This window comes from Bos indicus, chromosome 13, assembly GCF_029378745.1.
Source record: "Bos indicus isolate NIAB-ARS_2022 breed Sahiwal x Tharparkar chromosome 13, NIAB-ARS_B.indTharparkar_mat_pri_1.0, whole genome shotgun sequence".
NCBI lineage: Eukaryota > Metazoa > Chordata > Mammalia > Artiodactyla > Bovidae > Bos > Bos indicus.
This window is the reverse complement of record NC_091772.1, coordinates 19,837,314-19,852,826: the sequence shown is the minus strand read 5'-3', so window position 1 is coordinate 19,852,826 and position 15,513 is coordinate 19,837,314. Positions and strand designations below refer to the sequence as shown.

Genomic DNA, 15,513 nt, shown 5'->3' with positions numbered 1-15,513 from the left:
ATCAAAACCACAATGTGACACTACTTCACATCTGTTAGGAGGGTTATTGTTTTTTAAAAAAGTCAGTAAACAATGATGAACCTGTTGTGAATTTAGGAAGGTAAAATGGCGCTGCCACGGTGAAGAACATTATGACAGTTCCCCCAAATTAAACAGAATCATCATATGATCCAGCATCCACTCTGAGTTATAGACTCCTGACAACTAGAAGCAGAGACTTGAACATATATGTGCACCAGTGTACACAAAAATATTTGTATACCAGTGTTCACAGCGGCATTACTCACAATAGCCAAAAGGAGAAACAACTCAAATGTTCATTGACAGACAAATGGATATACGTACAGTGGAATATAATTCAGCCTTAAAAAGGAGTGACATTCTGACACATGCTGTAACAAGGAAACATTTATGCTAGGGGATCTATTACTAAGTCAGGCGCAAAAGATTAAATATTTCATGATCCCACTCATATGAGGTACCAGAAAGTAGAATGTTGGTTGCCCAGGGCCATTGGGAGGGAGTGGGGGCATGAATGGGGAGTTATTGTTTACAGGGGACTGAGCTTTGGTGTGGATGATGAAAAAATTCTGAAAATGGATAATGGTGGTGGTTAAAAACACTATGTATACTTGTACCACTGAATTACACATAAATGGTTAAAATGGAAAATGCTTATATATTGTTGTGGTTGTTGTTTCAGTTGCTGAATCGTATCTGATTTTTTGCAATCCCATGGACTGCAGCCTGCCAGGCTCTTCTGTCCACGGGATTTCCCAGGCAAGAATACTGGGTTGCCAGTTCCTCCTTCGAGGGATCTTCCCAACCCAGGAACTGAACCTTCGTTTCCTGCATTGGCAGGTGGATCCTTTATTGCTGAGTCAGCAGGGAAGCCCATGTTACATGTATTTTATCAGAATTTAGAAAAATAAAGAAAAGGAGAAAAAATAAGGATAAGAAAGCGATCACGGAAATTAAAACTAGGACACCCCTTCTTCTAATATCTTATTAGAAAAATTAGAAGAGAAGATAGGAAATATCCCAGAAAAAAATAAATAAAAGGACAAATGGAGTAAAAGAAATGAAGATCTAGAAAATTATAGATTGAATCAGGAAGTTCTGTGTCTAATTCCCAGGAGTTCCAGAAACAGAAAATAGAGTGCATACAATCATCAAAGGATTAATACAAGAAAATTTCCTAGAACTGAAGGGTGTGATATTGTCTAGATCAAAAGGGCCCATGATGGACTTAGAGCAACACACCAAGGGCTAAAGAAAAGCCTGCACAGGGCACAGTAAACTGGGGTAATGAAATGACCCTAAAAGATTTCAGAAAACATGTCACACACAAAGGACTGGAAGGGGGACAGCACTGGTGTTTCTGCAGTGACGCAGAGTTTGGAGACACAGATCACAGGGGCAAATTCTAAAAACTTGGTAAGAATGTGCAGGTAACCTTGTTGCAGGCTGCGCTAAATCCTTGTAAGATTATTTGTTCCCTAAGGCCCTCCTCTGTTGGCCTGTCAGACTAGGAAAGGGTCTTTGCCATCACTTTATAAAAGGCGTTTTCAGTTCCCTTTTCTTAAATTTCAGCTTTATGGAGGTGTAACTGGCATATGGTTTTTCTAGTGGTCATGTATGGATGTGAGAGTTGGACTGTGAAGAAAGCTGAGCACCGAAGAATTGATGCTTTTGAACTGTGGTGGTGGAGAAGACCCTTGAGAGTCCCTTGGACTGCAAGGAGGTCCAACCAGTCCATCCTAAAGAAGATCAGTCCTGGGTGTTCATTGGAAGGACTGATGCTGAGGCTGAAACTCCAACACTCTGGCCACCTGATGCAAAGAGCTAACTCATTTGAAAAGACCCTGATGCTGGGAAAGATTGAGGGCAGGAGGAGAAGGGGACGACAGAGGATGAGATGGCTGGATGGCATCACCGACTTGATGAAGATGAGTTTGGGTGGACTCCGGGAGCTGGTGATAGACAGGGAGGCCTGGCATGCTGCAATTCATGGGGTCACAAAGATTCGGACACGACTGAGCAACTGAACTGAACTGGCATTTAGAGCTGTAAGATATTTAGAGCGTACATTGTGGGGATTTGATGTGTGGGTACCTGGGATCATCTGCTCCCAGGACAGCATGAGAGTCTGTCCCAGAAGGGGAGGAGTCCAGAGAAGTGACAAATGACTCAGCTTCCTTTCTTTATTCTCCTCGTTTTGAGGCCCTGGAATATCCTTGGCCTCTGACCTTCTGTGTTTTGGTTTACCCTCTCCTTTGGCAGAGTTCATCCACCAATAGCTTCCTAGGGAAATGGAAAATTTGAGGCCCTATGTGCCAGCAAAGCCTTAGTTCTATCCTGAAATTTACTGGACAGTAAATCACCTAAGAACAGAGGACCCCAAGGTAAATCTGTCCAAGGAGGGCAGGGGCTCAGTTAACTATCTCTGAGGGAGCCTGTGCTGTGTTCTTACAGAACTGTGGCTGGGGGGAGAGAGTGACCTGGACACACAAATACATGTGGCAGAATTACTGGAATGTCTGAAGAGAAACTGGGATCCATACAAACAAAACCAGGCAAATGAACTGAATGGAGTAATTATTAACCCCTGGGAAAGAACTGTGTGTGAAAGGAATATTGACCTGCGTGCTCACTGGCTCAGTGTGTGAAAGTCACTCAGTCTTGTCTGACTCTCTGTGACCCCAGGAACTGTAGCCCGCCAGACTTCTCTGTCTATGAAATTCTCTAGGCAAGAATGCTGGAGTAGGTTGCCATTTCCTTCTTTTTCCTGACCCAGGGATTGAACCCACCTCTCGTGCACTGCAAGCAGATTCTTTACCATCTGAGCCACCAGGAAAGCCCGATGGGCTCAGTAGTGAAGGATAATTGTATATGGATACCTGGTTGACTACTGATACAACTCAATACTGTGATTAACCTGAGTTGGGAGGGTGGAAAAAAGCAGCAGGGATGGGGGAGGTGGGTGGTGAGAGGTAAGTTCTTATACACCATGGTGGGATTTAATAGTTAATGTCTAAACTGACAAACCAAGAATTAGAAATAGCAATATATAATTTAGAAATGTGACTGTAAACACTTTAGGGAAATCAAAAGAACTGATTATAGTTAACTCTGGGGACCATGCCTAGATCGTTTGATTGGATTTTTTTGAAAGCTGTGTGTGATGCAAACATCTGTGTTTGATAAAAAATGTAAATTAACCAGCATATTCTCAATTTATGAAGATTTGTGAAATAGAAAATTTCCTCGAAAGATAAGGTTATATGATTTGCATATTAAAATCAGAGATGTGCTTGTATGGGTTGAACCTCTGAAAGACTTCAGCTGGTTGCTCTTGTATGGAGGAGATTCACCAGCCCTGTGGTATACCAGTGACTACCATAGCCCTGGACACCAGGACAATCACAGTCCCTTCAGCAGTTCATTTTGGAACTCTGAAATTTATAATCGATCACCTCTTTTGTTCTCTTCTCTCCCACTTTTCACTTCTGATGTATGATCTCATAGGGTAGCTCAGGTATGTGATGGTTGAGGGGGCCAAGCTCATTTCAAGGATGGCACCAGGTACCTGGCAATTCTGATTGCAAGTCTCCTGAGGGCAGAGACTTTGAATTATTCAATTAAATACACACTTGCTGCTGCTGCTGCTGCTAAGTCGCTTCAGTCTCGTCCGACTCTGTGCGACCCCACAGACGGCAGCCCACCAGGCTCCGCCGTCCCTGGGATTCTCCAGGCAAGAACACTGGAGTGGGTTGCCATTTCCTTCTCCAATACAGGAAAGTGAAAAGTGAAAGTGACGTCGCTCAGTCGTGTCCGACTCCTCGAGATCCCATGGACTGCAGCCCACCAGGCTCCTCCATCCATGGGATTTTCCAGGCAAGAGTACTGGAGTGGGGTGCCATTGCCTTCTCCAAAATACACACTTATTGAGTATCTATTGAAGGCATGATCCTTGTACTAGATAAACAAATATGAGCAAATTACCATCCTTGATGTCAAGGCAGAGATGGTCATGGTTACTCATAATGCCAAAGCTACACATTTAAAGTATTTTAATAGACAAATTGGGGAGAAAGCATCCCAGGTGGTGCTAGAGGTAAAGAACCCACCTGCCAATACAGAAGATGCCAGAGACAAGCATTCGATTCCTGGGTCGGGAAGATCCCCTGGAGGAGGGCATGGCAACCCACTCCAGTATTCTTGCCTAGAGAATCCCATGGACAGAGGAGCCTGGCGGGCTACAGTCCACAGTGTCGCACAGAGTCGGAGATGATTGAAATGACTTAGCACACACAGAGACAAGGTCTTAGCCTGAGTTCTTTACTTACGGGCGCTCTTCCAGGGAGGCCCTTGCCTGGGACAGTCTGTGGGCATGTGTATTTGAGGTGGGATGGCTCCGGCCTGTCTTGTCCCTCATTAGTCAAAGTTTGCCCTAGGCAGGACATCACCTGCACTGCTGGCCTTTTAGCAGGTGAGATCCTACCCTGTACAGGGAGCAGCTTAGAGTTTGGAAGGGACAGGAGAAACAGGCCCTCTGGGGGGCCGGTCAGGTGGGGCCAAGGACTGGGTGCCAGACTCTGCACTGAACTAACAGCTGAGGGTCGGGACTTGGGGAGTGGACTGTGGTGGAGAAGGCTAGAAAACCTGGCTTACTGCAAGCACTAACCCACTCCCAAGCACCAACTCCCACCCTCTGAGCTTGCGAACAGCTTAGCTTGTAAATATTAGCAATTCTGATTGTTGGCCAGGAAGTGTGATGTCATTTTTAAAACTTTTTAGTCTAAATAAAGGAAAACAAGATCTCTCTCAGATCAAGGCAAGTAGTCCTGGCAGATGAGTTTATCAGAAGACTGTAAGCTCCCTGAATATCTTTTTCTCTTTGGTCCTGGGATGAATGAATCAATAGATTCCTATTGATTTTTAGATGAACAGACCTTACGGGAGAAAAAATAAAATAAAATTATACAATCTGGATCGGCTGTTCTAAAACCTTAGTGCCCACTGGATGGAAGTTTGCGTTTTTTAAGCAAGTTCAAGGTGATCCAGGTGTGGGTGGTTTGTGGGCCAAAATAAGAGCAACACTGCTGAAACCTGGGGATTTGTGACCATATGGATGTGACCTGCAGAAGGTCACACTGTATGTTTATTCGCAGCAGGGCCACACCTACAGGGCACAGCTGCAGATACCACCTTTTCCTTCCTATCCGTGAGAGGTTGGAGCAATATTTGCTACAGAAAAAGGAACTTGATCACAATGGTAACAAACAGCTTGTAAACAAGCAGAGAAGAGAACTGTCTAAACAGTGTGGTTCCAGCAGTCCCAATTTGGACTCGAGAGTCCCATTTCTCTCCCTAATAACCCCATCCCCTAGGACTGAACTTCATAAGCATTTATTAGGCACTGACTTTGTACCAGGCTCTGTGCCTCGTTCTGGAGAAGAAAGGCATTTAAGACATAAAGCTGTTCACACTTTAAAAGCTTCCTCTGCATCGGCACTTAGTTTGGGGGAAATGCAGCCTTGTCCCCTGTGACTCCAGTCGCCAGACACGTGCATGTGAAATAAGCAATGGCGAGCAGGTGAAGACTGCTGAGGTGTGAACCTGGGAAAACCAGTTTTGTTCATCTGAGACAGTGAAAAACTTTGTTGTTTGCTTCACTTCAGAGGGAATGGATGGCTATTCTTGCCTGGAGGCTCCGAGCCTGTGGGTCACTTTGACACAGAAGCAGCCCTGGTGTCCAAACCAGGCGATAAGGCCTTTGAAGACAGCATTCCACAGTTATCTCAACTTGGCAGTTTCCAAGGAAACAGGACCCTGAGTCCACTTAGCACTGCTAGTAATCAGACTGTGATGTTCCCAACACAAGTTAAATAGAACAAGTTTCTGATGGGACCCAGCTGAGGCCACATGGGGTGCCTCCCATGGCAATAGCACAGCTGGGAAATGATGAGTGACCTCCCTTCTCAGAGCAATCACTGCTTTTCTTACCTAATAACATTCCCAATGACTGCCTCCGACCTCATCCTTCCTCCCCCTGGGTGATGAGTTCTGCTCTCCAGGTTTCTAAACTGCCTGCAGCCTGGCAGCCTCCACAGCAGAGCAGTTCCCTCTTCCCCAGTCTTTCTTTCAATCACTCTGCACCACCCCAACTCCCCTGTGATGAGCTGTCCCACATCCTGTGGTGTTTGATCATCCTTGATGTAGCAAGTTATAAACCTAAATTTGTTTGCCTGCTGGTGTGTCCATGGTGGTCTTTATCTGATGGGCTTCAGCAAAGGTAGGGTGTGTGTGTGTGTGTGTGTGTGTGCATGCATGCTCCGCTGCTTCAGTTGTATCTGACTCTTTGCAATCTCATGGACTGTAGCCCACCAGACTCCTCAGTCCGTGGGATTTTCTAGGCAAGAATACTGGAGTGGGTTGTCATTTCCTTTTCCAAGGGATCCCCCTGACCCAGGGATTGAATTCATGTCTCCTATGGCTCCTACATCGGCAAGAGGATTCTTTTACCACTGAGCCACCTGGAAAGCCCCTTATCAAAGGCCAAGGGCTGGCAAAAATGAGATTCTTTCCTTCCCATGGCTCACTGGCAAACATTTTACAGGATCTCAGAAAAGAAAGGAAAAGGAAAGAGCACCAATTCGTGGTGTTTGCCTATTTGTGTGGTGGAAATATTCTCACTTGGGTCAGTTTCAAGCTACTGATATGACTTCACTGAATGCTGAGTTGGGAAGAGACCCACATAATCAGCTTTTGATGGATTCATACCAGTGGGCTTGTTAGGGGAAGCACACTGATTGAAACCGCCCACCCTGGCCAGGCACCATAGCAACCATTTGCATGAGTTGTTTTATGACAGGAGATCCTGATAAGGAATACGGAACTAATAAGCCACCACCAACCCGAAGAGTTCAGGAAAGGTCGAGAGGAGACACCACGTGTCCGTCCACTTCCCAGAATCCCTCTCACTAGCATCCATCTTGGCTGAGCGATGCGTGCACCACCAGGAAAGACTCTGAATTACAGTGATTGGCCAAAGACCACCCGAAACTAATCCCATCACCATAAAACCCGAGACCGCGAGCCACGCGGCAGAGCTGTTCTCCTGGGTTCCCTTACCCTACTGCTCTCCACCTGGGTGCCCTTTCCCAATAAAACCTCTTGCTTTGTCAGCAGATGTGTCTCCTCGGACAATTCATTTCCAAGTGTTAGACAAGAGTCCAGTTTCGGGCCCTGGAAAGGGTCCCCCTTCCTGCAACAGGCTCAAGCACATCTCTGCCACCTTCTCACCCGTCTTCCTCAAGCAGCAACATATTTTTTGCTCATTTCAGTTTTCCAGATTTTGTTTCCCACTGGAGTAGCATATGATTTTTTTCTTTCTCTGCATTTGGGTAAGGAATCTGGCACCTGGCTGATTTATAAGCAAGTCTTGAGAAATGTTGTGACTGAAATAAAAACTCCTGGACAGTGAACTCACATATAAAAGCAGACAAATAGCAAAGAACCCAGGGTTGTAGAGACCAGTAAACACACATTTGGGCTTTCCTGGTGGCTCAGCTGGTAAAGAATCTGCCTGCAACATGGGAGACCTGGGTTGATCCCTGGGTTGGGAAGATCCCCTGGAGAAAAGAAAGGCTACTCACTCCAGTATTGTGGCCTGGAGAATTTCATGGACTGTATAGTCCATGGGGTCACAAGAGTCGGACACAAATGAGAGAATTTCACTTCAACACACATTCACGTGTCATAGTCAGGTGCTTCACTGAAGGTGGTTTTCTGGCCAAGGTAGGGGGCAAATGATTTCATCCTGGAGGAGAGAAACATCCCCTCTTAAGATAGCAACCCCAGTTCATCTTCCTTTGGCCTGAGTTTAATCTACCAAACCTATAGCAAGACCTGCCTTTTTTTTTTTTTTTTAATTCTACAAAGAAAACGATCTTTGCTGAATACCCAAGGAGTAATTATAGATAATGGTCCACGATCTGGCAGCTTACAAGTTCAGCCACTTGGCTGAGAAATGAATTCCCTGTCTGCTACTACAAGACCTCATTATGTGCTGCACTGGTGAATTGATAATGAAAAGACTTAAAAAGTGTCTGATAGCAAAAGAAGCTCCTTTCTTAGCCTGACTGGCCTCCAGAGCAGCGCCCTAGGGAACTCAATGCAAATTTCCAACAAGATTACCAGCAGCTTCTTATCTTCCCCTTGGAATGCTGGGAATGTGGGAACTGTGAAAAGCCCACAAAGATGGAAATACCATGGTTAAAGGGAGACAAAGAGAAATTTTCAGTTTGATGAAGAGAAAGAAAATGATTTAAGGTAGGCTGAGAGAATTGGTATTATTTTTCTAAAAAAGCATAAGCCCTTTGGACAAGATTACAAAGAAAATAGATCTCACATTAAGTCAGTACTTTGCTTGACAGATCTACATAGTATCTTGTGCTGAGGGTACCAAACAAAAGTTCAGCATCTACCGAGGGAGAGAAGTCATCGAGTCAGACACTTACTTCTTTGCTTTCAGATTCAATCTTAGACTTTCCCTGAAAGCTGTGTCTCTGAGCCAGGCTCTCTGAGTCACTGGCTTCAGGTCAGTTTCAAGGTGGTAGGAGCACCAGCAGTAGAATGAAGAATGGGAGATGCTAGGATAGCCATCCCCATTTCTATTTTGGGTGCCAGCTCCCATGGACCAGATCTGGCCAGGTAGCCTTGGTTTCTGAATTCTGATAGCAGTTATTTTTCCGTCATTCCTCCAGCCCCATCCAGCAGGTAGCTAGCAGCTGTCCAGTGTCATTACAATCTGCATTGCCTCATTGTCCCCTCTTGAGCTTGTCAACTTTCTCAATACCTTTGTAACTAGTTTATTGCATCAAACTCTTGGAATGTTCAACTCCTAATGAACTTCCTAGAATGACCTTGATTTAATTATCTACAGGTTGACCTATATAGAAAGTGTGAACAAATAGTATAAAGTTTATGTGATGTTGCTAGAAGTGGTCTGTGCTTATGCTTTGGGGACCTAAACAGTGGCTCTCTCTCATTTATGGGGAGCAGGAAAGCTTATCCTAAGTGGAAAATTTGAAAATGAGCTCCAAAATTGAGTTGGAAGTTCTGAGGCAATCAATCAAGGAGGATCAAACAGGAGGAGAGAGAGTATTCCAATTGTTAGCAAAAAGCAAGCCAGGTTGACAGGGGATAGTGTTCTAGAGGAACGTCAAATAATCAGAAATCTTTGAAGAATGGGTCAGGCACAAAGCACATAGCTTTCTTGGAGGTTAGCAATTTGGATTCTGGTCTTTTTCTTCTTTCTTTCTTCTAAAAAACTTTTGACCATGCCCTGCAGCTTGTGTGACCTTAGTTCCCTGACCAGGGATCCAACTTGCATCCTTTGCATTGGAAAGCAGAGTCTTAACCGCCGGACTATTGGAAAAGTCCCCAGATTCTAGGTTCTATGACTGTAGATGTCACTGCTGCTACTGCTAAGTCACTTCAGTCGTGTCCGACTCTGTGCGACCCCACAGATGGCAGCCCACCAGGCTCCGCCGTCCCTGGGATTCTCCAGGCAAGAACACTGGAGTGGGTTGCCATTTCCTTCTCCAGTGCAGGAAAGTGAGAAGTGAAAGTGAAGTCGCTCAGTCGTGCCCGACCCTCAGCAACCCCATGGGCTGCAGCCTTCCAGGCTCCTCCGTCCATGGGATTTTCCAGGCAAGAGTACTGGAGTGGGGTGCCACTGCCTTCTTCTGTAGACGTCACTACTGCCACAGAAGCCTTCAATTTCCCAGGACTTAGAGAAAGGGAACAACCACGTAGGAGACAGCTGGAAAAGTCACTACTGTGTGCTGACCCTCATTCATTCTACGGATGTGAAGGACCATTTGCCTAGCTGGCACCCACTGGATCCACCCAGTGGAGGAACTTTAAACTATGTGCTTAATGTGGTATCAATATTACCTAAAGTCTCTAAATTGCAAGGCACTCTAATTGAAAGTCAGATAGTGACTTCCTGGAAGATTCACTCGCTTGGCTCCATTTTATCAGGGTGGTGGGTGGAGAGGCAGAAAGAGAATTCCCAACCCACTACTTGCAAAGAGCCCAGAGTACATCTGTTAAATCTTTTTCTTTTGATTGCAGCACAAAAATGCCTAAAATTTAATTTTTATTTCCTCCCCAAATATACACATGCCAAAGGCAACTGCAGCCTTTCTGCTGGGGGAGGTCACAGATTCCAGTTTGAGAAACATATGTTGGAACCTTCCACTGACACCGAAGAATTAACACAGAAGGATCCTCTTGATTCAAGGGTGATATTTACATTTCTGTGCCATAAAGCATCTTTATTTCCCAGCAGAGTGAATTTTCAAAGTTGCTTCTCATTCACTCATGACTTAATACTTCCCCACAAGTTGGTGAGGCAGCCAAGGCAAATGGAGAGAGTGCAGTTACTTGCCAGAGAGCTTCTAACAGACTCCCATCAAGACAAGGGGTGGCATCTAGGTCTCTATTTTTGGCACTTTCCACAGTCTTTGTGGGGATGGGATGGCTGCTGTTATAGCAAGTGTAGCTGCTGCAAGAGCTCCAGGGCTAACATTCCATTGAAAAACACAGAAGCTACCTGGTGGACCCTGGTTCTTTCTCCATTAGACTACATTTAGGAGGCCATGTTCAAAGAGAGATGTTCAACCTGAGACAGAGCCTCCAGGGCTTTCCTTTCTCACTACCAACCACCTGACCCCAAGAGAAATGCCCTTCTGACCCCTACTGGCTGTGGTGGCACATGCATGAGCAAGCACAGAGACTCATTTGAGAGCTGATGTTGGAAATACTCTCCTAAACACTCTCCCGCTATGATTGGACGAGAAGGTTAAACATAGGAAAGCTTAACTCAGTCCTGATTAAACATGCTGGGAAGACAGAAACAAATAATCACCCCGTATATAGCAATAATGGAGCAACAAAGTAAATATTAAGGCAGAGGCTTGCTATCAATATTTAACTAGCAGATTAATGTACAGAGGACGCACTTTGGAGAATAGGAGGGTGACCAGAGAGGCAGAAATGGCTCAATTATGATACACTGTCACAGCCTGGGAAGAGGTAGGGGCTGTCTGCATTGTTTAACTTGAGGTTACCAGCAGCACACCAGAGGTAATCAAGGGTGATTAAGCAGGGGGAGGATGATAGGAGATAATTCTAGGCTCATTAGCATAAAGAATTTGTTGCGAGTACGGAATAGAGACATGCTGTAAATTCTGGCTGAGATTTCGTCCCTATGATTCCTGCATATCTGTGTCTCCCGCATCAAAAATTCTCTTAGGTTTTTTTCCGTCATTTATTTGCTCATCTAGGACAAAGAATCTTAAGGACCACTTCACATCTTGGGGCAATGCTTCCAACTACAACTTAACCTAATGTTTCTGTCTTGTGTTCATACAAACAAATCTATTTCTTAGTCCATTACTTTCCAACCACTTCTCAGAATGGGGAAACTGTCCAAGTATTGCACACAAGATATTTTTCGTGGGTAAGTGTGGGACCTTCTGAATTAAAGATTAAAGTGTATATTAGCATATAAAAGCAGCTGTGATTCTTAAAGAAGGATGTAGTTGTATATAGCATTTCCTGAAAATATTAGTCCCTCAGAACCATTTTTATGGGAGCATCTTAAATAACCAAGGTTCCGTGGAAGGCTTTTTATGAAGGGTTTTTTTCCTCCTGTTGTCTTCTTTGGTCATCCCACCAGTTTCAGTTAGTGTGTTCCCTCTACAATATTTTGTTCCTCCTTCCTTTGTGTTTGGGGTGAGATGACCACCAGCTGATTTTCTAGGATCTTTGTAACAGGAGTGAAAATGCCTGAGGAGACCCCATCCTCAAATGTGCAAGGCAACTGCACACTCTTGAGCCTTCCCCAGAGCACTGAACACATGAATGTACTTTATCCTTAGAAGTTAGAGTAACATGCAGACACTTCAGCACTTAATTAAAAAAAAAAAAACCTGCTGTTCCTCAACAGGAAATGACAAATTTCAGTCCCACTGGGACTGCATCATATTCTGATACCATTTCTCCAAAGCTAATGAAATGTGAACCTCTTGGAGGCCAGGAACGCAGATGATCACCTCTTCATGATTTAATACTTTAATGTCTCTGACTTTTCTCCTGGCTCCCTCTGGCATCTTGTTCTCCACTCCATTCTGAGTCTAAGAATTTCTCCAGAAGCTGCACAGAAACAGGGATGTTTGGTCCTTGAGGGAGGGATTCATGCATCAGGGAATTAAAACCAATGAGAGAGAATTTTAGGGGTCAGGTTTCTCTAGAAAGAGCTCTGTTTCATTCCTGTCTTGGCCACTATGGATAAATTCTGCCAGTAATTCTGTTCTCAAAACTATTTTGTTCTTTATTAAGTTATTTATTAAACCTGTAATGATGCTAGTTTGTTCAGCCATTTGGCTTAAGTTTGAAAGTCCTATTTCTGTCATATCCTGTTATTTTATTTTCTAATTATAAGTTTTTGTTTATTCATATTCTATATATAACATCAAATAATTGTTGTCTCTTTGGTTTCTTATGTTTTTCCTAGATGGTGTTTTTGTTTTTTTCTATGATGTTTTTGTGTTTTCTGTTATTTGTCTGGTGCCCAGATGCTTCTCTTTAACCTGTTTATGCTTGGACCACTGAGCCTGGACGATATTTTTGCTCTGACACAGAATGGCTAACTCTTGACTTTCTCCTCACTCTATCTGACCTACAGTGTGAGCAAAATGAGAAATGAGAAAAGAGGGGGGCAAGATCATCTTGGTGGTTGGTGTCTTTGTTAGCATATCTGGGCTCAATTTTAAGATTTTGTTCAATGTTCTAAATTTGACATCTAATCAGTTATTAGATGTTATACTGGTTTAGCCACAAATGTCAAAGCATCAGTGATTTAAACAACATAGAAATTTGTATTTCTCTTGGAGAAGGAGACGACGGAGGATGAGATAGTTGGATGGCATCACAGACTCAATGGACATGAGCTTGAGTAAACTCTGGGAGTTGGTGATGGACAGGGAGGCCTGGCGTGCCGCAGTTCATGGGGTCACAAAGAGTCGGACACGACTGAGCGACTGAACTGAACTATGTAACTAACTGAACATAAACCATCTGGGTTGGTGGCACAGACGTGTCAGGGAGCCTCGATTCTTCCTGCTTGTCAATCTGTCTATGCATTATGGGGATACTGGGCTTTCACTGGTACATCCACAGGCAGTCAGTGTGAAGGGAAAAAGAGCAAGGAATGGGCATAATTACTGTTTTTTAAAGCTAGGAACCTGAGGTTTCAAGCATCACTTCCTGTCCCATATGACTTGCTCAACTGTAGTCACAAGGGCACAGAGTAGCAAGGGGGGCTGGGAAAGGTAGTGTTTCTCCTGGGAAGTCAGATGTGCAGGTGAAACTTGGGAATTCTATCACTAAAGGAGGATTTCCCTTGTGGTTCAGCTGATAAAGAATCTGCCTGCAATACGGGAGACCTGGGTTCGATCCCTGGGTTGGGAAGATCTCCTGGAGAAGGGAAAGGCTACCCACTCTAGTATTCTGGCCTGGAGAATCCCATGGACTAGATAGTCCATGGGGTTGCAAAGAGTCAGACAAGACAGAGCTACTTTCACTTTCATCACTAAAGGAAGAAATTAAAGAATGAGTTGGCTCTGCCGCACCAAATTTCCCATTCCCCTAATGGGGGGATGTAATTAATTTCCAGGGAGGGAATACACATTCACACACCAGAAGCAGAACGGTCACAAATCCTAGCAAACACTTCCCCAACACAAACGGTCCTCGATGACAGACACATGTCAGAACCAACTAGCCAAATACCCAAACAGCACTTTGTGCTCAAAAGAAGTTAGCCCAGCTGCACACCAGTGGACTGGCTGACTTACTGCATCTTGGAGCGCTTCAGTTTGTCCAGACGCATGTTTCGTTCCACTGAGGAAAAGCGTAAGTTAACAGCCAGTGCCGGGCAGAGATGAAACAGGGAGGATCCCCGAAGCAAACGGTTTCAGCAGCCACTAGGAGTATCCCCTCAAACCCCTCTCCTAGGGACAGGTAGCCATGAGCAGCGGCTCCTCACAGCCACCCTAGTGCGTCCTCATGGCGGCAACGTTGCTCGGGAAAATCCTGGGAGCCAGATGTCGCGAGAGCCCCACGCGGGAGCCAAAAACCTGACAGGGAGTGGGGATTCGGTGCTTGTCACTCTAAAGCCGATAATGAGGCGGAATTGGTAGAAAGGAAAGTTTGCTTTATTTCAAAGGCTGGCAACCTGCATGTGTGTGGAGTTGGGGGTGGGGGTGGAGGGCAGACTTCTGTCCAAAGGCCAGCTCCCCCTGACTGACAATCATAGGGCAAGAGCGTTTTTATCGATGGAGGGAGGAAACATCACAGTCCGCTCTGATTGTCTTCTTGAAATTGGTCACAGGGTGGTCTGATCAGTGTCATCTTAATTGTTTTAAGTACAGTTAACTTTTAGTGCCACAGTTGATTTGTTCCCATTTCTTTGAGTTCAGTTCTCAGAACTGTGGCTGCTTCTGTCATGGCTGCAGTCTGGTCATCATGTAGTTAACCTCTTTCAGCTGGTGGGGGTTTCAGTATCTATAAGACAGTTCACAAGATATGGCTCAGAATATTATCTGTGCCCTTGAGGAGAAACTACAGGTCCTTGACATTGCTTAATGACCAGACTATTATTACTAGGTCTCATTTGAGTGTTTTCCTTTGTGTATTTTCTCAATTCTCTGATTAAACTTATTGTTTGGCTGAAGTTTTTCTACATATAAAAGGCAAGCTGAGGACAGGAGTTGCAAGGACCATAGGGTCCTGCTCTGTTTCAGTCGGGTGTGAAAGAAATGTCTTTTAAGAAAAAAACTCAGTATACGAACCCTCTAAGTTCTTGCTCCAGAACAAACTCCTGGTAGGTTAAACCTGCCCAGAAAATTCCCCCTCATTTCCCATTTCCACTGAAGTTCTCTTTTTCCAACCAATCACCATGGCTCCTTCATTCAACAATACTTATTTAGGACCTATAGTGTGACAGGAGCTATTGTATGTGCTGTGGAAACCACAGGGAACTAAACACAAAAAGTCGCTGTCCACGTGGAATTTGCATTCTATTAGTATTAGTGGTGGAGAAGGCGATGGCACCCCACTCCAGTACTCTTGCCTGGAAAATCCCATGGATGGAGGAGCCTGGTAGGCTGCAGTCCATGGGATCGCTAAGGGTCGGACATGACTGAGCGCCTTCACTTTCACTTTTCACTTTCATGCATTGCAGAAGGAAATGGCAACCCACTCCAGTGTTCTTGCCTGGAGAATCCCAGGGACAGGGGAGCCTGGTGGGCTGCCGTCTCTGGGGTCACACAGAGTCGGACACGACTGAAGCGACTTAGCAGCAGCAGCAGTATTAGTGGGGCTTCCCTGGTGCCCCTGGTGGTTCAGATGGTGAAGAATCTGCCCGCAATACAG

At 44.9% G+C, this 15,513-nt stretch overlaps 1 long non-coding RNA gene across 5 annotated transcripts in view; it reads right to left on the bottom strand.

Moving 5' to 3' along the window:
• The window catches only part of LOC139186445 (uncharacterized), a 173,996-nt gene extending 159,025 nt beyond the window's left edge, over positions 1–14,971 (bottom strand). For all 5 annotated transcript variants that reach the window (XR_011569998.1, XR_011569999.1, XR_011570001.1 and 2 more), the window contains exon 1: positions 13,935–14,971. This is a non-coding gene — a long non-coding RNA (uncharacterized lncRNA). The remainder of the gene's footprint in view (positions 1–13,934) is intronic.
• Positions 14,972–15,513: the final 542 nt, after the last annotated feature.